This window comes from Anolis carolinensis, chromosome 3 (genome assembly GCF_035594765.1).
Source record: "Anolis carolinensis isolate JA03-04 chromosome 3, rAnoCar3.1.pri, whole genome shotgun sequence".
NCBI classification, from domain to species: domain Eukaryota; kingdom Metazoa; phylum Chordata; class Lepidosauria; order Squamata; family Dactyloidae; genus Anolis; species Anolis carolinensis.
In genome coordinates, this window is record NC_085843.1 from 226,792,285 (window position 1) to 226,819,535 (window position 27,251).

Sequence of the window (27,251 nt, forward strand, 5' to 3'; positions counted from 1 at the left end):
TGAACTGGAACTGATAACATGACAACAGGTTTACTTACAATCATAAAGGCCCATGGTTTCACCCCATGTTGTGGCAAATCCATGGGCTCCCAGTGCAGGGTGTGGAGAACCCATCACTCCACACTCCGCACTGCACAAATTGGTTTACCATGGGGAGGAAGCATCACTGCCCGGATTCCCCCCATTCCTGGTAAGGTAAAACAGGAAGGCTCCTGTGTTGGTGGTTTCCTCTCCTCTTTAAGCACATATCCTGGTCAGACGTGCTTTTGCATCATCTAATGAGCTCCATGTTGAACTTGGAGAGGAAGCAGTGTATGACGGACAAACCAGCCAAACTGATGAGGTGGTTAGACGAATTCCTATGCATGCATAATCTGTCAATGTGGGGACAATTCAAGATATTTTATTACCTAAGGGAAATTACAAGATAGTACCCCTTCTTCCTCATTCCACCAAATCTTCTGCCAGAAATGTCTCATTTCCAGTTGGTCTCAAAGGTGCAATTAGATATTCTTATGCCCTTTTAAACAATACAGTAAGGTTCAAATGCTTCATAAGATAATGCAAGACTAGAACGGAGTGGCATTTTTGCTGGTCACAGGTACATGATTCTCAGCATCTGTATTTGGTCCTGAAAGGTGCTTGGAGAGTAAGTTATAAACAAATATAATTTGTCACATTGCACATGTCAGATATGATCATAGGGCATATCTGATAAGGCATTCACTTTAGTTTCCTGGATTTGTGAAGCATGAGGCATCATGAGATAGTCTTAACTCTTGTCTTAAATTTATTTATTTCCAGCATTTATATCCCGCCCTTCTCACCCGGAGGGACTCAGGGCGGCTTACACAATTGGCAACAATTTGATGCCGACAACATAGTTAAAATAATAACAATATATAAAATCCATTAAGAACAATTAAATACAAAATAAAATATAAGACATATGGTTAAATCCATTAATCCAAGATCCTCATGCTTTATCCATAAATCAGTCCAGGTAGTCTTTGCCATTTATTCATTAAAGGCCTGAGCACACATCCATGTTTTTAGCTCAAAAGGGTTGGGGATTGTCGTATATCTCTGGGGAGGGTGTTCCATAGCCGGGGAGCCACCACCGAAAAGGCCTTGTCCCTTGTTCCCACCAGCCGCGCCTGCAAGGCAGGTGGGACCGAGAGCAGGGCCTCACCAGATGACCTTAGGGATCTTGCTGGCTCATAGGAGGAGATACGTTTGGACAAGTAGATTGGGCCAGAACTGTTTAGGGCTTTATAGGTCAAAAACCAACACTTTGAATTGGGCTTGGTAGCATATCGGCAGCCAGTGGAGCTGGCTTAGCAGGGGGGGGGGGGGCGGGGTACACTCCCTGTAAGCCGCCCAAGTTATTAGTCTGGCTGCTGCCCATTATACTAATTGGAGTTTCTGGGCCATCTTCCAAGGCAACCCCACATAGAGAGCATTGCAGTAGTCCAAACAGTATGTAACCAGAGCGTGGACCACCATGGCCAAGTCAGTCTTCCCAAGGTATGGGCGCAGCTGGCGCACAAGTCTTAGGTTTTTGTTTAATATATGGTAAATTAGGCTCATCTTGCTGATTTGATGATTGCATATAATGAATTGAGTAAATGCATGCCAGTTTTCATAGATCTTTGTAATATTACAGACAGTAAAGAATCTTACTTACTAGGCTTGGGCCTGAATCAGTTTGAACAAAAATGATTTGTAGTTTTTGGTGGGTCATTTTGTATAATATCCAAAAACATAATGGGGAGAAGGGAAACAAAAAGCCCAGCAAAACAGATTGAAGGAGCCAGATTTTATCGGTTCTAGAGAGCAAAGAGTTAAGTTTGCAATATACCTGAGGCAGGGATCTGCCACATTTCCCAGCAAAAACAGCATCCTCTATTTCTTCTTGGAAAATCCCCTATTCCTGCAGAGAGGGCCCTGGGAACTCACATTCCCAGGAGCACTTACATTGGGCAGTCATTTAAAACTTCCTCTCGGAGCATGATGGGAGTTGAGGTTTTTCTTTCTGTGTTTCTCAGCCAAAAAAAAACCCCTGGTGGTGTCCATGCTCTGACTGGCTGGGAATGGGCACAACCAGTGACTATAATTCTCAGAACCCTCTCATGTGATTTGTCTTATTTTAAAAATGTTATGGTTAAAACTTAAATTAATTCTAAAAAAATAGTAGATTGGTGAATTGTTTTGAAACTTGGCAGGCCTCCAGTTGTACATGGGGTCTAAAACTGAAGTAGGTTTCATGCAGATTGGCCTTAAAATGGCTGAGCATTCAGGCTTTAAAGTTTCCCATTGTAGCCAATAGGCAGAATCTTTTCCCGATGAAAACAGCAGAACCCCTCCCCTTTCAAATAACTTCCCAGTAAACAGAATGAGGGGTCAGCCAATAATGAACCCCAAAACAGCATGCCTTTTGGCCAAATTGCACACCTCTATTATTTACCAAAGGATTTTGTTATACCGTAGAGTCTCACTTATCCAACACTCACTTATCCAACGTTCTGGATTATCCAACACATTTTTGTAGTCAATGTTTTCAATGCATTGTGATATTTTGGTGCTAAATTCGTAAATACAGTAATTACTACATAGCATTAATGTGTAATGAACTACTTTTTCTGTCAAATTTGTTGTATAACATGATGTTTTGGTGCTTAATTTGTAAAATCATAACCTATTTTTATGTTTAATAGGCTTTTTCTTAATCTCTCCTTATTATCCAACATATTCGCTTATCCAACGTTCTGCCGGCCCGTTTATGTTGGATAAGTGAGACTCTACTGTACTACCAAGCAAAGGAGCACTATAAATTGATACTCTAACAAGACGTTGTTCAACTTTAGTTCTTTTGCTTGTCTCACTCCATAAATTTATACTGATTGCATTTTTAAAAGCATATATATGTATCTGTTTTAAGTATGTTGATTATGTTTTTACATGCAAAACCTAAATCATTTGGAGAGCTTCTTTTCTTCTCCCTATACATTTGTCCTGGTTTACTTACAAGAATACATAATTCTTTTCTGTGCCTTCTTCACAGCTAAAGGAACAATTTCTTCCACTAAATTTGGCAGCGAGAGTTTATTTGTTTCCACAACTGGAATACCGTTCCCCCCCCCCCCCTGAATTTTTTAAAAAAAATCTCACCCAGACTTAGTCTGTTTGCCCCATCTTCTCGTCCTCCATCTGTGCAGACCACCACTGGATAATATTGACACTGTTGCTGGGATGCCTCTTTCTGATGGACACATTGCAATAGAAACAATGATTTAAGCAACCCGAATTGCTGCCAGAAAGCCAAGATCATTACTGTAACTTGACAGGCAGCAACAGCTTGAGACAGCATGATGTGCTGTTAGTTGTTTGAGATACACACATAAACACACACACACACACACACTCACAGAATAGCTGTATATGTGTATATTGGAAAGTTTTCCTCCCCCCCCCCCCCAAGTCAAATTTGCAGACTCAGAGAAGACAGTTTTAGGTGATTGGTAATCTGCAATTTCAACAGGTTGCACTATATTTAAAACCTGTCAGATGGTAATAATTTTAAAGAAATAGACATGACCTAGACACAGTAATTAAACTAGGCATTTCCCTAGCTATAAAATTAGACAGGTAAAGAAAAGAATACTTCCTTTTTAATACTACAGAGATAGACCTACTGTTATTGTGTAGATTATTTCCAGTTTGAATGTGCAAGATTCAATTTCACTCTGGTCAGATCAGATCAATTTTATTGAATTAGTCTGACTATTTGAAACAATTACAAATAATAGAACAACACAATAATAAATTCTACACTACAATTATCATAAAAGCATTGCCTTAACATTATTGTTTTTAGGTGTGCTTGAGCAACTCAGCATCTTTCCCTGCCCTCTCGATCCTCTGCATCCAAATATTATAACCTCCCTGGATTAGAACAAGAATAGACTTGGCACATGTAATATGATGTCATGTGAGAATATGCGCAAAGCTCTGTAAAACAAATGTGACACTTCTACATAAAGGCACAGAAGGTAGTTGTGGTATGATTTGTATTTATTATGGTGCCCAGTTGGGGATTCTCATGAGTTGCTTTCTCTGACATATTGGCAAGATCTGAGTGTTGCACTGGATCACATACTTAGTTGTTTTATATTATATTCCCATATTGTATCTATTTAGTGAGCTTTAACAAGAAAGGAATTGTAGCTTCTTTTACATAACAACACACACACACACACACACACACACACACACACACACACACATATATATCTGTGCCCAGCCATGCATTGCTGTGGCTTATGGGAATCATTTATTGGCCAGGTGGAATAGCAGTGAATAGCCTTGCAACCTCATAGCCTGGCTATTTTCTTCTTATGGGAATCCTTGTTTGGTGAACTGGAATACAATGAAATAGGCTTCCTGCTTGGAAGCCTGGGTACTTGTGTTCTAGGGGAATGGTTTTTTGGGCTGCTAGAATTTCAATGAATAGCCTCGCTGTTTCAAAGCCTAACTGCTTGCTACCTAGGGGAATCTTTAGTTGGTCAGCTTCAATAGTACAGAGTAGTATCGCTGCTTCAAAGCCTGGACACCTTCTACCAAGGTTAATCCTTTGTTGGTCTGGTTGAATTGCACTGAATAGCCTTTCAGCTTCAATGCCTGGCTGTGTTATACCTAGGGGAATCCTGGTTTGGTGAGCTGGAGTAGCACCCTCAATCAAAGAGCCTTTGAAGCCTGGCTACTTCCTTTGTAACGGAATCATTGTTTGGCCAGTTTGAATTGCAATGAATAGTCTTGCAGCTTAAATGCCTGGCTGCTTTCTACTTAGGGCATCCTTCGTTGGCCAGGTTGAATGGGATGGAGTAACCTCATGGCTTCAAAGCCTGGGGGTTTTTTATCTAGAGGAAATCTTGGTTGGCCAAGATGAACAGCACTGAATAGCCTTACTGCTTGCAAGCCCGGCCACTTTCTACCTTGCGGAATCCTTGGTTGGTCAGGTTAAATAGCAATTAATAGTCTCGGTGTGGCAGGTATGAATGCTGCAATTAGCCACCTTGATTAGCATTTATTTAATGGCTTTGCAGCTTCAAAGCCTGGCTGTTTCCTGGCTGGGGGAATCCTTTGTTGGGAGGTGTTAGCTGGCCCTGATTGTTTCCTGTCTCTGTTTTTAGAGTTTTGCTCTTTATGATATCTAAAACCAGGATAGTAAATATTGTTCTATATTATTATACCACAGTAATGATTATATATTATATTTATCATCTTATATTATCTTCTTAGAACTGGATTATATGAGGCCCCTTCTACACAGCTGTATAAAATCCACACTGAATTGGATTATATGTCAATGTGGACTCAAGATAACCCAGTTCTGGGTTACATAGCTGTGTGGAAGGGCCTTGAGTCTACAATGTCATCGAGTTCAAATCCAATTGTTGCCACTACATGGAAGCTCTATAAGAAAAAGCTACTGAAGCTAAAAGAATCAGGACAAGATATAAGTTCTTTTGTACCTAAACCAACAGTTTCTTCCTCTGCAGAAAACAGCAAGCAGAATGGAAATGATGACTCTGATGAATACAGTAACAAGGAAGACGATCCTAAAACAGAGTTCAAGCTTGAGAAACGAGAACCACTGAAGGGTAAAATAAAGACTTCCGTAACACTCAGACAGAGAAGAACTACTGAATATAATCAGATAATCTGTATTTTATCAGCAGTGTGAAAGAGGCTTAAGTGAGGCCTAACTCTGCCTGTCACCATTATGGTTGAGTGGGTTGCTAGGAGATGAAGGGGGTGGGGCCTAAAGGGGGTGGGGCCTACCCGTCTGATCGCCAGCCAGGGAGAAAACAGCTTTTCCACATCTTCAAATTTGGACTTTATTTTTCTAGGTTTTTTTGTTTGAAAGACAGAGATTGGATAACTGTCTTTTGTGGCCAAATTTGGTGTGATTGGATTCAGTGATTTGGTTGTTTACTCCACAATAAAACTGCAAATTATATTTTTTTATATATATATAGATAGATAGGCTTTGTAATAGTTTCTTTTTAAATGGATATTCATCTTCCTCAATATTTGTAATCTATCCTGTTTCATATTTGGTAATTTTACCGACGTTCACTGTTGTTACACTTTGGAATTTAAAGTAATAGTCTATTCATAAAAGGCAGTGTCCATTCCTTTTAGTCATTGTGCTTATTGTGATAAAGCGAGATCTTCATTTTCAGTTCTTTCAGTTCCAAGTATGGAAAGCACACAAGATGTACACTAAATTTGGACTACATATATCATTGTTTGAGAAAGATTTATATTTTGAAATTAACTTTCCCACTTTGATTAGCATCTTAAGCATGTGCTTCAAGTGTGACGAATCTGTATGGGAATTTTACTTTACTTCAGTTAAGCCCCTCCCTCTTGAAAGCACCACCAACAACAAACAGTAGAAACCTTCCTCACAAAATATGCAAGAGATACATTCCTTTCTTGCTGCTTGGTATTTTATCATGTCTTTGTTAAAAAAAGAAAGATGGTGAAAAAGGCAGACAGCATATGGAATAAATAAATGCTAATTTAGCTGAAAACAGCACAAAAGGGCGAGAAGAGTGATGTCTATCACAAAACATACAAGAGGTCACTGCTAGCCCTGGTGCTCAGTATTTCAGCTGGTTGAAGTTCAGTAAATGATGCAAATGATAATTACTTTCTTTTTATTGCATGGTAACTAAATAGCTGTGTACAATATCTCATAAAGAGCTAGAGTGCTGCCCTGGAGCGCATAAATCTTAAGGAGCATTTTCCCTGCCCCACTAATAATCCTTGTAACATGCAAGGCAGGCATCTTTCTCCAGCTGCCTTTTGCCCTCATAACACACTTGAGTTTGCTACCAGGGTCTAGAAGAAATGAGCTTTCAATAGAATTGGGACTACTGATGGCTGCCTCTGAATCATCCTATGTGTGCTGCTACTTGCTTTGAGTTCTTTAGTGCTCAGTGTGTTGAACAGAGTGGGCGGGTATCAGTGGGAAGGACTGCCACATTCCATTGAGCAAGCATCATAGTGCTCCTATCAGATTGAAGTATGTTGGCAAGGAAGTGGGTCAGCCTACTTGGGAGACAGTCATCTGGTTGTCCTTCCTGATACAGAACTATAGAAGTAGGGTTTGATTGTCAGCAAGGTTCGGCTTCATTATATGAGTCAAAGGGCTCATTCATACTGAGTTGGCTACTGGCCAGATTATCTGTCATTCAACGTAGACTCTTGGGGTTTGCTGTACCCATTGCCAGTTCATTGACAGCTGTAACTGGTGCATGCTGTAATCCCCTCTTGCATCTCAAAATATATTGCTGTGAAAGATACAGCCAAAGCAGATAATAAATTAAGCTATTTTCCCACCTGCTTTTCATAGGAAGATCCCTAAATGGTGTGATAGCACTCGAACATAAATTGAACTAATAAAGGCATGCATGGCAAGGGTTGGTTTATACCTTTAAATGAAAATCCTGGAATTAAAAAAAGAAGAAGCTATATCTGACTTGTGACACCAGCCCATCTACACTGACCATTGAAGGCAGTTTGAAAGTGGTATTAAAGAAAGTGGTTTATTGTGCAGATGATTACATAGGAAATCCTGGAATCAGTTTGAGGTCTGGATGACGATAACATGTACCACGGAGTACTGATGCACATTAGGGGCTTTCTTTTGTACACTTTTGTGGGAGTTTGTTGTCTGAATGCCAGAGTTTAAAGCTAGCTTTGAACTGCATTAAATGGTCAATGTAAATGAAAGTCTAAACACTCTTTCAGACTATACAGTTATAGCACTAGTTATAGCACTACCTTATCTGCTTCTATAGAATCCTGTAGTTTGTAGCTTGGTAATGCATGAGGGCTCTCTGGCTGAGAATTCCAAATTATCCTTTTAAAACTGCAAACATTACCATTCCATAACATGGAAGCATGGCAACTAAAGTGGAATCATAATGGTATAATCATATAAGTTGATGAATCTTCTAATATAATTTTCCTGCTTCTTGGCAGGGGATTGGTCTGGATGGACCATGAGGTCTCTTCCAACTCTATGATTCTATATCGGGCATGCCCATATTATGACAAGCAGTCTGTTCCAGTACTCTTAAACTAATCTCTTGCCTAAATCTTGTCCTCTCATTTTCATGACATGAGTAAAAATCTTTCTCAAAATATGGACATGAATATAGATTAAAAGGTTCAGGAAAGCCTACATGAATTCCCAGAAACCCAATATTACAGTTGAAAAGCCCACTATAGTGCAAACACTTGAAAAGGCAAACATTATAAAATCAATCCAAAATGTATTGAACATGAAAGAAATGTGGTGTAACTCTCCCTCCTCACTGGATACAAAAAACAACTTGTATAATTTTACAGTTACGTGCATGAGGAGTGGTAAGAGATAAAGCTAAATTGACAAAAAAAAGATCATTAAAACTTTGTTTTCTTTTGTTCATGTGGAAACAACTTGGAAATTAATTAAAGAGAGCAAGATGCACATTTTGAGTATTTATTATGCATGAAATATTTGAGGAAGGAGTCTATCAGATTAATCCTGTGTACCAGTTATTTTGAACATTTGAAAAGGGGGAGTTGAGTAGAGATAATGTTGGTGGTGTTCTAGCCAGACCCATTATGTCGTGCATGTGCTCAACCTTTGGATGGAGGAGGAACACTGCACAAAGTTGTCCTCTTTTTTTGCCAGTGATTCCACCACCCCCCTCAAATTTTGCAAATATGGTGAGGCTTCTGCCAAATTCTATAGACCGACTGTTAGTATGTCTCAGGAACAGAACTATATGATGACAAAATGCAGAGAATAAAAGGAATATTCAGAATAACTATGAAAATACATTTTTTGAGTGTTAAGAAACCCTGACAAGAAGAATCTTGGACTAGCAAGTATCCTCGCTGTTCAGGACTTTTATTTTATTTTATTTTTTTGCAAAATTTGCACTTAGTTGTTTTGTGCAGAAAACAGTACTTTCAGTGCACAAATATTTCAATGCAGAAATTTGTTCCTGCATAGAAGTCATCTTCTGTGCAGAAAATACTGTTATTAGAAAAAAAATGTTCTGTATAAAATCAGCACATGGTTGATTTACCTTGAGAATAGTATTTTCTGAAAACAACATATTTTATGTAAGAATCAATATTTTTTCATAGATAGAAGATGACAACAAAAAGGAAGAATAAAAGTCTGTGAGGAATCAAAGGAGAATTCATATGTTATAAATCCAAAAGAGGAGCAAATAACATGATGAAATACAAATAAAAAGATGGTAGAAACAAGACACTGATGAACTATATAAAAAAAATGAAAGGACATAGATTCATTCAAGGAAGAATCATTTGAAGATGAACCTCAAAATTTAAAAAGTGATGGGCTTAGAGCACTTGGGATAAATAAATAGTAATAATAATAATTATACCCCACCTTTCTCCCCATGGAGACTCAAGGCAGCTAACAATCCCACACTATAAAAGGTGCAATACAAAAGTTTAGAAACAATTAATTAGTAAAAACAGAATAAAAATACAATACATACACTTAAAATGGCCTTTAAAACTCATAGAGACAGATGATCAGAAGCAGATGACATACCAATAGAATTGTTTAAGCTTCAGCAACAAAATTTACTCTGCTACTAACCAGAATCTTCCAACAAAAATGGAAAACAGAATAATGGTCCACAGAGTGAAAATGTTCAAAATACATTTCAGGGATTGGAGTAACCACAGAACTATTGCATTCATCTCCCATGCCAGCAAAATGATTTTAGAAATTCTCCATCAAACACTTTAACCAAATATGGAACAAGAAATGCCAAATGTCCAAGAGGGGTTCACAAAAAGCAGAGGCGTTAGGGATCATATTTCAAACAATCATTGATCAGAATGGAAACTTTATTCAAGAAATCAGAATAAAGCACATTTACATTAACTACTTCTCCCATGGGGTGAGCAAATCAGCTTTGTGGTGATGCATGGCACTGATTTGGGTTAATGTGATCCAAGACCATCTTAACGCAGTCTTGAACTGCATTAACCAAAGTCACTGGTTGCTCTGAATTCTCTTTGAGACATAACCTTCCAGAAGAGCTCTGACAGCTAAATCAGCTGTCGCAATTTAAAAACCATCTAAAGACCTACCTCTTCTGGCAGGCCTACCCAGCCAGTTTTTAAGCGTGTCCTTTATATAATCTGTTTTGTGTATTTTTATATGCATTTTATAGAAATACATTTAATATGTATCTTTTATAGAAATGCATTTTGATATGTGTATTTGTGGTATTTTTACAATATTAATTGTTTTAATTATTCTGTAACATCCCTTGAGCTACTAGGAGAAGCGGATAAGGCATACATTATTACTCTGGTTTCTCTTCAGATCATATTATTATTATTATTATTATTATTATTATTATTATTATTATTATTATTATTATTATTATTGCCCAGGCTCAGGCAATCCAGGGACATGGGATGGCACTCATGATCTTTCCCCCATCCCAATTCTATTGTAGCAGACAGAAGGCATGACATGCCTAGTGTTGGTCACTCATTGCCTGGAGTGCTGCTAGCTGGAGTAAGAAGGTGATCAAGGAAAGAGAGGAGAGGGGAGAGGAGAGAGCAATTTCTTGCCCCTCACTCTGGTGGCTTGTCTGATGTCACACCAGGCAGTCAAGGTAGTCAAAGTTCAGCATCTACAAGATCCAAACAGGGCTATTTGTGATAGGATGACCTAGAAGCCTTTCTTTCCTGGAGTTGCCAGAAGCTGGTTGGTGTAACAAGAATGAACAACAAGAGCAGTAGCAGCTGTATCTGCAGTTCTCCTCATGTGGACAAAATTCACCACTCCTAGTACAACTGTCTTACTCTGCCCATAGGGTGAATTAGCCATGCATTTTTAATTGCACAACATTATTTCCCTTTCTTATTTGATTCATTCCCAGAAGGTCTATGTGAGGTCAATCCTTGTCATTGCTATTTTAGAGTCAGAGTCACTTACTGGCTCAAAGCCAAAAGCTAGTTCATTGCTATGCTAAAAGGCAGGTTTCCCTCTGTAAATGTTTAAGTTATGGAATTGTTGCTAACTCTTATTTAAGGTATAATTCTGTTTTATCAGATGAAATTATGAATAAACAACAAAAAAGAAACTGTTCTCAGAATGTTACCCTAGTAATACATGTCAGCGGTGTGTGCAATACAGCTTGCATTGTTAAATGTTCAGTTAGGATCAATCTAAAAGAAAATAGTGATTAGAGTACATTTGAACATGTTATTTCAATATATTCAGTGCTATAATAAAACATCGAAATTCAGAGATATATAGCACTGGGACAGTATGCATAGTCATGTTTTTGACATGTAGAATAACTGGACCTTTATTCAAGATGGCATATTAACTTGGTAGATGTGTATTTTGTGTTTTAACATTTACTATTGTATCTAATACTGCATTTCTTGGGTTATATATAGTCCACTGGAGATAAGCAAAAGTGGGTTATGAGAACTGTGCTCATGGCAGATCTGTCTTCAGCACAAAAGCTGGAACGATCTGGTACTGTAAAAGGAAATGTATTTTTAATAAAAGAAACCAAAACATACTTTGGGAATCTGTCTGTGAGTTGTTGGAAAGTTCCTAAATTAGATCCTCCCTTGTTGGTATTTTGTTTACTTTTGTTCCTTCCCATTATTAATATGTATAGCATATGCTGTATGTCGATTTGCTTGTTCAATTAGAAATGGAAATTTTGCAATATGTGACAAAACCATGGGGATACATGTGAGTAGGATGGAATTAAACTGTTTTCTGCTTAAGATGGTTCCGTATTAAGTGATTATCTCAAATGTTTATCACAAACAATAATGTATGAATTAAAATATTGCTCCTATAAAGAATGTCCCCTCCAATGTTATCATTCAGTTAAACAACCACAGAAACAATGTCAAACATCTCCAGCCTTTGAGAGCCACCATAATATATCTTCTATACCTGACTCCTTCAAGTATGTTAGGGATAGGCAGAATAAGAGGGGCACAGTGAGTTGAGTTTAGCACTGGATTCCTACTGTTGCTTGGTCATTAAATCCTATCTTGTTATACATGATAGCTACATGGTATGTCGTTGTCTCTCTCCATTATTCTGGGGTTAGGCATGGGTTTTCCTCCTCACTTTTTAATGAGATAGTTTTAATGGTCTCTGAGAGGTAATACTTACCTTGTATTTCCTTGTTTCTGGGATGGAGTTAACAGCAGGGATTTTATCAGCCAGCTGCCAAGAACACAAAAAGACTTTCAAGAGCAATATCTAAGTATGATAAGGCTAACTGTGGATAGCTGTAGCTCCTGGTGCATAATATGTGCACTGGAAACTGACTCAGCTGGTAAACTGACTCAGCCAACCTTAAAATGGGGACACCAGATGCATGGTATGATAGCTTTAAAGCCATCTGACAAGAGCTAGGTATAATAGACACAGCAGAATGAGCAAAACAAACACTTCCAGAGAACATGACAAACTCTGTGCTTCATGTGTTATAAATTGAATAGGACTATGGGAGCCTACTGAAACAGAGAAAGTACCCCACTTTAACACTATCTCTTCAATTTTTGGAAGATGACAAGGGTTACTGTTGGTACTCTGGTGCTCAAGCTCACACTCCATTAATTTAATACAGCTTTCTGATTCTCCCAGTGGCAAACTGGTTGTTTCTGAGATATGTATTGTCCCTTTCATGTTAGACTATCCCTGCAGCTGATATTTATTTTCTTGGAGATTTATCATTTCCATCCAGATTTTAAATATATTTTAATTAATAGATTGGTGATGTGGCTGTTGGGGGGTGATGTTGGTTGTTTTTCAAGTTTTGACTATTTTCCAAATAGTACAAATACTCAGTGACTCATACATCAATGAATAGACAGACAGTAAATAGAGAGCTAGATCATGACAAGAACTATCTGTACGTTGTTCTGTTGTATTAAATGCCTATAGCATACCAAACAGAGAGCTCTGGCTTATATCCAGGTATTTTCTTTTGTATAAACTGCTACTGTCAAAATGCAAGATATTCTGGACTTGTTCTCAGTAGCTTTGAATGTGTGACTTCCCACTGTGCGCACCTGAAAAAAAAAACTTTTAGAGTTATTAGGGTTTAGGTGACCAATTGTTGAAAGTTTTGTAAAAAGAATTAGAATGGTGAAGAATGACGCATTGAAACTTACAGAACACAGAAGCATGCAATATCCTTTCAAGTGAAATTAATCTGAAAGGGCATAAAATCACTAAATTTTGCATCATTTTATATGCAGGGAACTTGATGGTTCAATGTACACAAACTTCATTTTATTGTACAAAATTATGAATAATATCGTATTGTATCAGGCTGGTATGCATGAAACATAAATGAATTTTGTGTTTAGAATTGGACCCATCTCCAAGACAACTCATTATATACATGTTAGAAATGCAGGTATTCTAAAATACAAAAAATAAATAAATCTGAAAACCTTTTGGTTGACACCAAACATTTCAGAGAAGGGATACTCAACTTGTATTAGGACATGGGGGCTCTATGTGCCAAGTTTGGTCTTGATCACGCATCGGGGGTCGCAATGTTCTAAGGAAGTGAGTGAAGGTATTACAATTCCCATTGTCCATGGACCATCATCCTCCAAACTTCACCAGGGTATAGAGTGGGTCATGGGTGCTCTGCATGCCAAGTTTGGTGGGTCACAACAGTCTCAGGAAGTTAGTGAAGGCACTGCAAGTCCTATCATCCATGGTACATCCTTCCCCACACCACACCAAGGTGTAAAGTGGGCCACATTGCACCTGTGTTCCAAGTTTGGTCCAGTTGTGTCATTTGTGGGGGTCGCAATGGTCTGTGGGAAGTGAATCGAGTGAAGGTACTGCAAATCCCATAATCCTTGGTCTGTCCTACCCCAAACTGCAGCAGCGTGTAAACTGTGTCATATGGGCTATGTGTGCCAAGTTCGGTTCAATTCTGTTATTCCTGGCAGTTGTAGTGGTGTCGGGAAGTGAGTGAAGGTACTGAAAGTCCCATCATCCTTAGTCTGTCCTCCGCCAATCTGCCCCAGGATGTAAAGGAGGTCATGGAGGTTCTGTCTGCCAAGTTTGGTCCAGTTCCATCACTCGTGGGCACGGCAGTGATCTGTGGGAGCCGAAGAGATTGAAAGTACTGCAAATCCCATAATCCATGGCCCATCATCCCCCAAATGGCACCAGGACATAAAATGGGTCATGGGGGTTATGTGTGGCAAGTTTGGTCCAGATCTGTCATTCCTGGTGGTCTCAGTGGCTTGTGAAAGTGTTGGTCCATCAGAAAGCTACCACATACATACACCGTCGCATACACCGCTGTCCGCCGGATACAAACATTAGATGTTTTGGAAAAAAGCGCATTATTTCTTGTAAAAAGTTTTTTTATGGAAATTCTGAAAGTCCCAGGGTAGAAAAGCTTTTGTAATCTCATCCAGTGAGGAGAACATTCAGTGGTGTGCCTTCATATACAAGAAAACAACTACATTGTTGATGCTAGGAATTTACATTTCTATCATCAACTTATGTAATGTTCTCTGCACATGAATAGGCAGAGTCAGAAAATTCCCAGAACTCCCAGGATATATATACTCAACTGGTGACTATAGTAAATACAGAGGTATCAAGATCTCAGCAAAGGAAGTAAAGATGGCTGGAAAAGATTTCACCCCTATCTGTGCTCCCACTTTTTTCCATAGGTGTATCATTTATAACCTCCTCAAGTATATTCATATTTTGGTATAGAAGTCAAAAGAACAGCAAATACGTTTTAGAATCTGTAATAAAGGACCACAAAGGCCATCTAGCCCAAGCTTTTGTCGTGGAGAAAAGTACAAAAATATGTTTCTTAGAGATAACCAACCTTTGCTTAAAGACTTTAAAAGAATGTATCATTTTCTGAAAGTACAGTAAAGAATTTCTTCTAATGTTTAGGTTGAAGCTCTCTTCTTGTGATTCAAATCCATTGCATTGTGTTCTGGTTCTCAAAGCAACAGAAAACAAGCTTGCCCCATCCCCTATATGACATACCCTTATGTGTCTTATGCACTGCAGCAAAGTATGCTATTAAGCATGTTAAAATTGTTTGGTAAATAGTTCCTTTAAAAAAGAAAAGTGCATTTATATTCTACTGTTTCTTAGAGTCATAATGAAGCATATAGACTTAGAATTGTGTAAATGACTGCTGGCTGGAGAAAGATAAATAGAGCCTTATTTAGGGTTTGAAGGTTATTTCATTTTAAAGAATTGTCACACTTACTATCCCTGTTAGATGTCTTATCATTTATCATCTTCACCCTAAGAAAATGGAATGAATTTGTAGTTTTGATTATTGCATCATTTTTCACACATCAAAAATGGAATTCAGTCCCCATGGCAACTACAAATGGCACAACAAAAAAGTAAAGTGTGCTACCTACGTCTCTAAAGTAGATAGGTGGGCTGGTGAATCACTGTTTCTGAACTGATATAATGTGGGTGGATGAGGTCAGACACATAGCAAGCCATAAAGAGAGAAAAGGAGGCACATTAGATCTTCCCATTACCTGTATTTGCTGCTTCATTGGTTGAATCTTAAAATGCAAAGGCAGTCCCAGTCATCTCAGTGGTATTAGTGGAGGTACTAAAGAAATCAGCCAATGTGCATTTTTGACTCATCTGCTTTAATTGTGTCCCCATCTTTAGATTTGTAGCTTTAATCTGTAAACAAGGACATCATAAGGGATACAGGTAATTACATGCATTAGATTGGAGAAACCTTGCCAAAGGAGATGAATTTTGTTTACCCTCTTGAATTTGGCAGGGATTGGCTTTTTGTTGAAGAGCCGCTGGAGAGCTATTGTCTCGGACTAGAGAGGACAAGAGAGGGATTTGTGTCTTTACAGATAACTGTGCAGTAATCAAATATAGCAAGCACAGGAAATTACAAAAGATGGAGACACTTACCCCCAAATGGAAAAATGAAAAAAATGTTGAATCAATCCTCTACTTTAGAAGCTTTGGGAGAGCCTGAAAGGGGGCCATTCATAGTTGTTTTATTTTGTTTTGCACCTAGTTTGATCACAAAATTGGTTTAAGGTAAGTTGTATTTTAGGGTTATACTGTTAACTGTTCAAGCTTACACTTATTGATATTGAAGTGGGGGAGCCTGTATGGTATAGTGGTTTGGGTGCTGTTATAGACTAGGGGTCAATTCCCCATGGAAATCCAGTGGGTGACCTTGAGCAAGTAACACTTTCACTCCACAGACTCTAAAACCCAGAAGAAACCAGAATAAAAAGGTTTGTGTGTGTGTGTGTGTGTGTGTGGCTAAATGACTTTTACAGAAAATGTGTGCTGATTCTCATTAACAGTTGAAAAACTCATGTTAAAAAAGTGCACTTAAAACCTGATTTTGGCCGAAAAATGTACTAATCACATGACTTTTTATTGCTACACTCAACAAAAATATGTTACTTCATTTCTATATGCTGGTGTGGATAGCCCCAGCACATGTGCGCAATTTAAAATCCTAAAACAGCTGATGGGGACTATAAAGAAATGGAGCCATGGACACATAGGTGGCTAAATGGAAGCACAATTGGAAAGCAATTACAATGAGAACTCTCGGCAACTATTCCTTTGTTCTGATGTGTATGAAATTAAACAGAGCTTGAATTTACAAGAGAGTGAGGAGAGATAAATAATAAATCTGCTTGTGTGCACAAGAAGATATCCAAAACAGCACATATGAAGTCCAGCACATCTCGGATAATCAATTAAAAATACAGTAGAGTCTCGCTTATCCAACATAAACGGGCCGACAAAATGTTGGGTAAGCGAATATGTTGGATAATAAGGAGATATTAAGGAAAAGCCTATTAAACATCAAATTAGGTTATGATTTTACAAATTAAGCACCAGAACATCATGTTATACAACAAAGTTTACAGAAAAAGTAGTTTAATACACAGTAATGCTATGTAGTAATTACTATATTTACGAATTTAGCACCAAAATATCATGATATATTGAAAAAATTGACTGCAAAAATGCGTTGGATAATCCAGAACGTTGGATAAGCGAGTGTTGGATAAGTGAGACTCTACTGTAATAAAAAATAAACTTCCGCCGGATGTCCCTCGTCTATCTTGTGTATTTCTAAAATCTGCTACAGAGGAAGGTGTCAGGACACAGGAGGAGCATTTACTGGATTGACAGCTCCGTCAATCCAGTAAATTGCTGTCAGGTACTGCTTTTTTGCCCCACTTATTTTTCCTACAGTTTGACACTGACTGGAAGCACCCTCAGAGGAGGGCATTGGAAAACCCTCTTTTAACAATCTTGCCAAGGAAATCCTATGATAGCTTTGCTTTATGATCACCATCAGTTGGAAATGTTTTGAAACCACACAGGAACAGAAACATAGAAGTAGTTCCACAGGGTTCAGTAGGTCTAAAGAACTCCTGTTAGAGAATTTAGGATATGCTTGTAGCATTAGGCTAAAATCTTGAACCTTTTGTGAAATAAGGATTTCAGTATAAGAAAGGTATTGAATTCAAATGCCAAACATTGAAAGCCAACTGTAGTTACTTTCTAAATAAGTAGCTTTTGTGGATGGAATAAAAAATTACAACCAATAGAATAAATTACCAGTTGGGTAAACATTCTTCCAAGAGTATTTCCTTGTAATATTCTAAGCCACTGATATAACTCTGCTTAATAGAGTGACAACCTCATCAGACTGGGATAAATTTGGTGGCAAATTCCACTTCACCTTTCCTTTTGCTTGAGTTGGGTGATGGGGGCATTGGGCAACAGGTTTCCCACACCCCCAGACATGCACCACTGGAAGTCTTTGTGATGAAGCCTTATGTAGCTATCTTAAACCAGTGTTTTCATGTCTGAATAGTACTTAGTTTTAGTTTTAAAGTGTAGGAATGCAGGATTTAAGCCTCCTCCCAGTAGCAACATAGACAGATTAATAGACAATAGTTACTACAGCAGAGATCTGTCATATTCTTTTGTTGTTCTGCCCAATAATTTTGAAATTCAGAATAGAAAACCATAAAATGCATGTGCATTACAAGATTTTAACACACCTAATCCATAAGATAATGTCAAAGACAGAGCACAGCCAGGGCATGGGGTGCCTCTGGTCTCAATCCACATTTGCTAAATTTGTCCTATCACGTTAACCTGCTCTCCTAAACTGGAATGTCTGTGCCCTTGCATTGAAGGAAGACACCATTACAAAAATACCAAGAATCTTTTGCAATAGCTATACCTAACTGAACAGTGGAAATTTTCATACTTCCCCTCCCTCATTACACTCCAAAAGCTAGTTATAATTTGTGTCATTACTATCTGCTAGTTCTGTTCCAGGGTTTTCACTAATAGATTTTAAGACCCAGAAGGGACTATTATAGTCTTCTATTCTGACCTCTATTGTGTGTGTTATATAAAGAGATACTGGTGCTTAGTGGACCATCGATTTCAGTAGTGTTTCATACACCAGGGATAAATTTAGCAAATTACACTTATTAGTTTAATCAGATACTTCTCTTGCTACTTGAAAAGAGCCAGGAGTGGGAGGGGAAAGGGCAGTTCCATTCTTGCTGCGTGGATGACAGCATAACAGGAATATACTGATCTCTTTTGTCATATGTGCCAGTAGTGATCAAAAGAATGTGCTGATGTGGGCACAGAGCTCAAAACAGGAAGGCAACAACTTCCAGTATGTAATGGGATGGGGTTGTCTGCACTTCATGCTATCATATCAAGTTGGTAGGAAACAGGGGAACTGAGACTGGACCAGGTGTTCTTGTGACAGATAGAAAGCCATGTGATTTTTGTGGGGCTGACCTTGAAGACAACATGAAGGCTTCAGCTAGTGTGATATATGGCAAGCAAATAATACAACAACAACAAATGTGAGCCAGTAGATTCCAGGTTAAACTGTTTTTCATTTTGGTGGCGGGTTTTTTGGTAAAGGATACAGGGGAATTGGGTTGTTGGTGGATCCAATAAGGAAAATCAATGCATTCTCTGATGGTGTGGAGGTATTTTTTTAGGCTTGTGTATTTGTATAGAATTGCTATCCATTTCTGTTTGTTTCATTTGTAAGGACCCTGTTTTCATTTTTGACCATCTTCTGAAAAGCAGTGCCTTTCTTAATGAGCATTTTTGTTCTGCGTCTGAAAATACAAAAATGTTTGGTCCATTGGTGGCAAAGGACAGGCTTCCCCAGGCTCCCCTTTCCCTTGGTTTTAGGGCTAGAGGGGTGAAAATTGCCACATATGGCGGGCACATCTACCACTCTTTGCTCACCAAGTTTTATAATGTTTGGGTCATCCTCCAATTTTTAGGGATTTTTTTCATTCTATAAATAAAACCTCCTTAAAAACATCCTCTCTTTTTCCCCACTGGCCCCACCCTCTAACTTCTCCAGGAGCAGCAGCAGGAGGGAGCCAAAGGTCAAAGATGCTCGACACTCCCCACACACAGCCCAGTGCCCAAATCCAGTATTTTACTACTTCCTTAACTGGTGGCAATGTGGGGGGGGGGGGATTCCACTCCCTTTCCCATCATTTTTTAGCAATGGCATGGTTTGTCTTGGAGCTGCTGCCTTGAGTCCCTGCTTGCTACTGCTGCCTTCCTGTCCTCCTTCTCCTCTATCTGTCATGCAAGGAAGGCTCCTTCAGTCCCCCCTTCTTCCTCCAGGCCTCTTATCCTCTCCTCTCCCCCTCCGCAGCTCTTGGAGCTGCCACCTTGGATCATTGCTGCTGCTGCTGCCTGGCTTACTATAGAGTAAGAGGTGCAAAAGAGGAAGATGAGGGGGCGTGAAGTAAGAAGTAAGAGGCGCAAAGGAGAAAGAGGAGATGGAGTAAGAGCCATGAAGGGGAAAGAGGAGGTGCATTTCTTGCATTAGAGACAGAGGCAGCATCAACAGCCGCAGCAACCTAAAGCAGCAGCTCCAAGAGCCAAGGAAGAGGGAAGAGGAGCCACACTCTCTCCAAGGCATTTTAAGAAGGCTTCCCACTTCTACATAAGGAAGAGTTATGACCTCCTGGAAGAGGAGAGTAAATAGGGTTTACTTTTTGTTTGCTGGGGGATTAATAAAAAAGATTAAACTGTGCTCACAAAAAGCAGACAAGTAAATGGTAACCGCTCCCGCTTTCTTTTGTTCCAAGTTAATTTTTGTTCTGGAGGGGGTGTTCCTATTTCATGCTCCACCCTGAAATGAGAGGAATGAAAGAACGAATGAAACGGGAGAAACGAATACTGTGCACATCTCTAGCATTTATTAGCTTTGCTTTTTATAAAAATTGTGCACTAAAATTTGGGAAAGATTATGGACTTTATAGTCTCCTAGATGGTTGGGATGTGTACACAAAAAGAAGTTAGAGGAATTCAAGTGGCCTGCAGGTCTCATTTCTCTGACTTCTATTTTGGAATATCCCTTTATATAAAGAGGCATGTGAGATTCAAAAACAATATACTCATTACATGATCAGGAAAATGACAACTTTTTAAAAGGAGCAAAGTTTTAGTAAAAAATAATAATCAGCATATTCACATTGAAACAAATAATAAAATGTTTGACATTTCAAAAGACACTGAGCCATATCTGGACAGTGTTTTTTTTTTCTTCAGATTTCTCTCTGTTATGTGTTCAAAGCCAGGAGCACTTTCAAGGTCTTCAAAGTTGTGATAATTGATTGGTTTTCATATGTTCTACACACACTACGTCTGTGTATATGTATATTATTTTAATAGTGTTTAAACAAAATTTCAGGATAATTTATACTTCCAACGTGGTTTACAACAGTCAGTAAAACAATAAAGTAAGATTATGCAGAAGAAATGAAAATATTGGAGGAAAACAGCACATAATAAATCATATAAAATGATCTGATAAAAATAGCAGCATACAAATATAGGAGCTGATGAAGCAGTCACAGCCGCAGTATTCACCCAAAGCTGACTGGAATAAAAATATATGTTATGCCAACCAAAAAAGTCATCAAAGAAAGGGTCAAGTGTATTTTCCTGTGGAAAATATTCCAGAGAATATTTCAGAGATGTACATCCACCATAGAAAAGGCACAGTCTATGGTATACACCAATCTAATAGGTCTCAGTAATGGACCGTGGAGAATGGTGAATACATCCATTTTAAATTAGGTTCTGATATGGACAGGTGGCCAATGTGATTAGTGCAGAACATGTGGAATGTGATCAGAATTCTGAGTTCCTTCCAAAATTCTTAAGTGCTGTATTCTGAACCAATCAAATGTTTCAAGCTGTCTTTAAGGTCCTAAAATTGCTAGTAATCTTAATCCAATGAGGTCTGGCATTTGTTATAATATGTGGTTTCCCAGAAAAAAAATTGATATGCCCAGCACTGGCCAAAAAGACCAGAAGATTGTGCCATCTCACTGTGATAATTTAACACAAGGACATATCTATAATACAAATTTAATATTGTTATTTTTCTTCGTTTGTACTATAGGTTCAGGGTGGTTTTAGCAGTTGTGTACCAGAGATCTTTTGATTATAGTATTATAGTAATTTTCTTTAAAAGCCATCACAGTTAAGCTGCTTTAAAGATTATATCAGTTTGCAGTATCAATTGGGGCAAGCAAACTAAAAGAGGAATGTAAAACCAAACCTTGACATGTATATTCAAAGGAAGGGCTTGATGAAGGAAGAATGGCTTTAATGTCCTGTGTCTGTGAAAATATCTCTTTCTATCTACCTTTGAAGGATCAAGCAGATGAGTGGGAGGGGAAAGAACTGAGCTGCAAAGGTAGCACACCAAAGACTGAATTCACCTTTGGCAGGTATTGCACTACCTTGGCAGAGGAAATTCAGATTATAATCAATGTATCTTAGTTTCTTAAGACTTATATTACCCTTTTAAAATAAGTTAAATTCAGTGATTTGGTCTTGATTATCTTCTCCATCCCATTCTAGTATGCTTTTCTGGCAACAAAAAATGGGAACTGTTGTCAGACCCCTGGCTGCTGGGCACCAATAACCGTGCACGGAGGCCAATCTCTATCTAATATCTTTATTAAGGAAATAATTAAAAGCAATAAAAACAAGTGAAGAATATAGTTCAGAAGCAGACCTTTCAAATGAGGTCAAATATAGTCCAAAAATGTATTGTCCAATAAATGATATTAGAGTTCAAAGTTTTAATCCACTTGACCGAAACACACACTTTTGCCAAGCAATAGTGTGGGGAAATGTCAGAGTCTTAGAGTCCAATGAAGCTTGACAACAAGGCTGGGAATAAACTTGGTTCTTGGCTAGGTCCGTGACTAGAAACAAGGCAAAACGTGAAGCATGGAGCAGGGTCCGTGGTTAAACAGCAAGGCAAGGCAAAGGCTTGAAAGCTTGATCCGGGAAGCAAGGAACTGGGGTTACGAAGTCCACACACGATCTCTCTCCTGAAGCTGATCAATTGACTCTGCAAAGAATCTCCCGCGCCAAACACCTATATTGGGTCTCGTTTTCCCGCCAACAAATCTCTTTCCCTAGAGAACAAGAAGCGAAACCCAACTCTGTCCAGATGCAAGACTCCTTAGAATTTCCCAAGGGAAGCAGGCCTAATCAGTCTGTTGTTTGGCAGCGATCTGTAAACTCCTCCGTTGGGCCTCTCTAACTCCTCTGTCTCTAGAATAATATTCCTTCCTGGGAAACGGAGGGGAGTTCTGCCCAAGGCCTGTTTTACTGGATTCTTGAGGGCAAACATCAACATCCGGCAGGTGAAGAGACTCCGGCTCTTGTTGAACCGGCGAAAACCCCATGTTTTCATCTTCATCTGCCACAATAGTACTAGGAACAGGACTACAAGGCCCATGAGGCATCACACTATCCCCTCTCCCAAGGCCCCCCTCATTCAGGGCCCGTCCCCGAGAGTCGCGGGGCCGCGGCTTGGAAGCGGCGGACCAAATCAGGGGCATGGACTGTGGAAGCGTCTTCCCAGGAGCGTTCTTCGGGGCCAAAACCCACCCAGTCAATCAGATACTGAAGGCGGCGGCGATGGAAGCGAGAATCCAAAATGTCCTGAACCCCGAACTCCTCCTCTCCGTCCACTAGAACAGGGGCGGGGGGCGGCTGGCTCGCGTCGGGGCGAACACCATCCGCCGGAAGGAGCAGGGAACGGTGGAACACCGGATGAATGCGCATGGAGCGCGGAAGTTGGAGTTTGAAAGTCACAGGGTTAAGTTGCGCCACCACTGGGTAGGGACCAATGAAACGGGCATCTAACTTCCGGCAGGGACGGTGGGAGGGCAAAAAGCGAGTGGACAACAGAACCCGATCTCCTACCTTGATCTCGGGACCAGGCTGGCGATGGCTGTCAGCGTGGCGTTTGTTGATCAAGTTTCTGGTGCAAGAGTTCTTGTACCGCTGTGAGTTCCTGCAGCCAATCCTCCGCTGCAGGGACTTCTGAGGTCTCTATGACAGAAGGAAAGAAACGAGGATGGAAACCGTAGTTTGCAAAGAACGGGGTTTCCTTAGTTGAATTCTGGACACCATTGTTGTAAGCAAACTCTGATAGAGGTAATAGTGAAGCCCAATTGTCCTGTTGGTAGTTTACATAACAGCGAAGGTATTGTTCCAATGTGGCATTGGTGCGCTCGGTTTGTCCATCTGTTTGGGGATGGTGAGCTGAAGATAAACGAGAGTCTATGCCCAATAGTTTTTGCAGGGCTTTCCAAAAACGAGAGGTGAATTGAGATCCACGGTCAGTGACCAAACTCTTGGGCAATCCATGTAGCCGAAATACATGCTGAAGGAATAAATCTGCAGTCTCTTTGGCCGTGGGAAGGCCATCGCAGGGAATAAATGAGCCACTACTAGAATCGTGGTGAATCCAAGGGAGGGTGGTAAGTCAGTGATAAAATCCGCGGAGATTATCTCCCATGGGCGAGAAGGAGTGGGAAGGGGATGCAGTAGCCCTGACGGCTTCTCCCTTTGTGTCTTGGAACGCTGGCATACAGGGCAGGTATTGACATAATTCTCCACATCCTTGCGGATCTTGGGCCACCAGAAATCTCGCAGGATCAAGTGCATGGTTTTAAATAACCCAAAATGTCCTGCTGGCTTGCTGTCATGGCACAAATGAAGTGCCTTTTCTCTGCCGGGACCTGGAGGGATGTAAACATGGTTCCTGTAGCATAATAGATCGTTCTTGAGTGAGAAAGGGAAACATAGTCCTTGGCGAATCTGTTCTTGAGCCCAGGCATCTGTCTGTTGACTGGCCCTAATCTCTTGAGTGAAAAGGGATTCTGGGTTAGGAGGAGCTGGCTCAATTGAAGTGGATTTGGTGTTCCCCACTGTGAGCGTGGCAAAGTTCTCGGGTTGCAGCAATCGTGATTCTGAGGTGTCTTTGCGTCCTGCTGCATATTCTGGTTTCCGTGACAGGGCATCTGCTTGCTTGGTCTGAGCTGGAGTCACATAATGGATCCGGAAGTCAAAACGTTCAAAGAACAAAGCCCAGCGCTGCTGCCTTTGGTTTAGCTTCCGTGCGGTCCTTAGATGTTCGAAATTTCGATGGTCAGTATGGACTTCAATGGGAAATTTGGCCCCTTCTAGCCAATGCCTCCAATTTTCAAAGGCTGCCTTTATGGCTAAGAGTTCTTTTTCCCAAATGGTATAATTTCTCTCTGGGGCTGTTAGTTGTCGTGAGTAATAGGCACAAGGATGGAGATGTTCTCCCACTGGTTGCATGAGCACAGCCCCAATTGCCACATTGGAGGCGTCAGCCTGCACAACAAAAGGGGTTTTAGGATCAGGGTGCTGTAGAATTGGCTGGGTTGTGAATAACTGCTTTAGCTGGTGGAACCCTTGCTCAGCTTGTTCTGTCCAGCGGAAAGGTTGTTTCCCTCGGATGCAGCTGGTGATTGGGTCAGACCAGCGAGCGAAGTCTGGGATGAACTTGCGGTAGTAGTTTGCAAACCCCAAGAAGCGCTGAACTTCCTTTTTGTTAGCTGGCGCTCGCCATTCCAATACGGCCGAAACCTTTGCCGGGTCCATGGATAGTCCTAGTGGCGAGACGCGGTATCCCAGGAAGTCTACCTCTTGCCAATCAAAGGCGCATTTTTCTAACTTGGCATATAGTCCATGATCCCGCAATCGTTGTAGCACCATTCTGATGTGCTGATCGTGTTCCGTTTGTGATTTCGAGAACACCAAAAAGTCGTCCAAGTATATGATCAAGAACCGATCTAGATAATCTTGGAAAATATCGTTGACAAAATGCTGGAACGTTGCGGGGGCTCCGGATAATCCGAAATTCATGACTAGGGACTCGTATAATCCGAATTTGGTCTGGAAGGCGGTTTTCCATTCATCCCCTTCTCTTATGCGAACTAGATTGTAAGCCCCGCGAAGATCCAGTTTGGTGTAAACCTTGGCCCCTCAGAGTCGGTCCAATAGGTCTGAGATCAATGGCAATGGGTAGCGGTTCTGCTTCGTGATGTTGTTCAGTGCCCGATAGTCCACAACCAAGCGTAGGTCCCCTGACTTCTTTTTCACAAACATCACTGGGGAAGCGGCTGGGGATTGAGGGGGTCTGATGAACCCCTTGCGAAGGTTTGACTCTATAAACTCCCTGAGAGCTTCTTGCTCTGGTTCAGTCAGGGAGTAGAGATGTCCTCGCGGAATTGGGGCCCCCTCCACCAGGTCAATGGCACAGTCGTAGGGTTTATGTGGGGGTAGTTTCTCGGCTTCCTTTTCATTGAAAACATCCCAAAAGTCCGAGTATTTCTTGGGCAAGGTGATGATGGGTTCTGCGTCTGTGGCATGGCAGACCTTGGCTACTAGACAATGATTTTGGCAATACCTTGAGGCGAACTGCAGTTCTCTGTTGGTCCAGGAGATGTTTGGGTCGTGGAGTGTCAGCCACGGGATACCCAAAATCACGGGGAAATGGGGGACCTTGGTAACGAAGAAGGAGATTTCTTCCATGTGTTCTCTTATCCACATTCTGGTGGGCTCGGTCCATTGGCTTACTGGACCTGTCTTCAGGGGTCGGCCGTCTATGGCTTGCACCACCCGGGCGTTCTTGAAATCATGATATTGTAGTCCCAGAGAGTCAGCATAGTCCCTATCGATGAAGTTGTTTGTTGCCCCTGAGTCTATCATGGCATGGATCATGACGGGTCCTTTTTTCACTGACCACAGCGTGACCACCAGGAGAAATAGGACCCCCGTTTGCGACTCTTGAATGGAGTTTTTGACCGGGTTGGCGAGCCCTCCTACGCCCGGTCGCTGGCTTCCCCCGCCGGCTTTGTTCCAGCCGCCTCGGTAGCCTCCGCCTCCGCGGAGGACGCCGCCGCCAGACGGGCGGCGGGCTTCTTTTTGGCTGGACATTCTCTGGTGAAGTGGCCCCCATTTCCGCAGTACCAACACAGATTCAAACGTTGGCGGCGGGCCTTTTCAGCAACATCTAGCCTGGGGCGCACATTGCCCAACTGCATCGGCTCCTCCTCGCCTCCCGTGGGGTTAGGGGCTGGTGGTGGGGGTCTCCATACTGGACGAGGCTGGACACTGGTAGAAGTGGGAGGCTTTACTCCGGCTCTTCCACTCTGGCCCCGGAGCCACTGTTTCTTGTTGGCGAGCAAGACTTCAGCCCGTAAACACTGGGCGATGAGTCTTTCAAGAGTCCCAGGGGGGTCCACCTTAGAGATTTCTTCCTGCATCTCAATGTTGAGGCCCTCGCGAAACTGCCCTCTGAGCGCTATATCGTTCCAGCCGGTGTTTTGAGCCAGCACCCGGAACTCGGCTATGTATCGGGACAATGGTCTGTCCCCTTGGAAGAGGCGCCGGAGTTTATGGCCGGCCGCCTCTTCGTCGTCCTCGATCCCCCAGGTTTTTCGAAGGTGGTTCAAGAATTGCTGCGCAGTGTTTAGGTGCGTGGAATCCGCGTCGTACAATGCCATCGCCCAAGTGGCCGCAGGCCCATCCAGGAGACTGAATATCCACGCCACCTTGACATCTTCTTGGGCAAACTCGGCTTGATGGGCCTCTAAGTACGCCTGGCACTGGTGACGGAAGACATGAACCTTGGAGGCTTCTCCAGAAAACTTGGTTGGCAGCGCTAGAGCAGGGAGATCGGCTCCTCGTTCCTTCAAGCCCC

At 40.9% G+C, this 27,251-nt stretch overlaps 2 protein-coding genes across 5 annotated transcripts in view; both read left to right on the forward strand.

Moving 5' to 3' along the window:
• The window catches only part of sorcs1 (sortilin related VPS10 domain containing receptor 1), a 597,151-nt gene that overhangs the window by 27,688 nt on the left and 542,212 nt on the right, over nucleotides 1-27,251 (forward strand). The gene's annotated exons all lie outside the window — the stretch shown is intronic.
• The window catches only part of LOC134297776 (uncharacterized), a 74,503-nt gene that overhangs the window by 26,872 nt on the left and 20,380 nt on the right, over nucleotides 1-27,251 (forward strand). The window contains exon 1 of the mRNA XM_062976279.1: nucleotides 1-27,251. This exon is cut by the window's left edge and continues 26,872 nt beyond it; it is cut by the window's right edge and continues 15,148 nt beyond it. The gene's annotated coding sequence lies outside the window, so the exon portion shown is untranslated.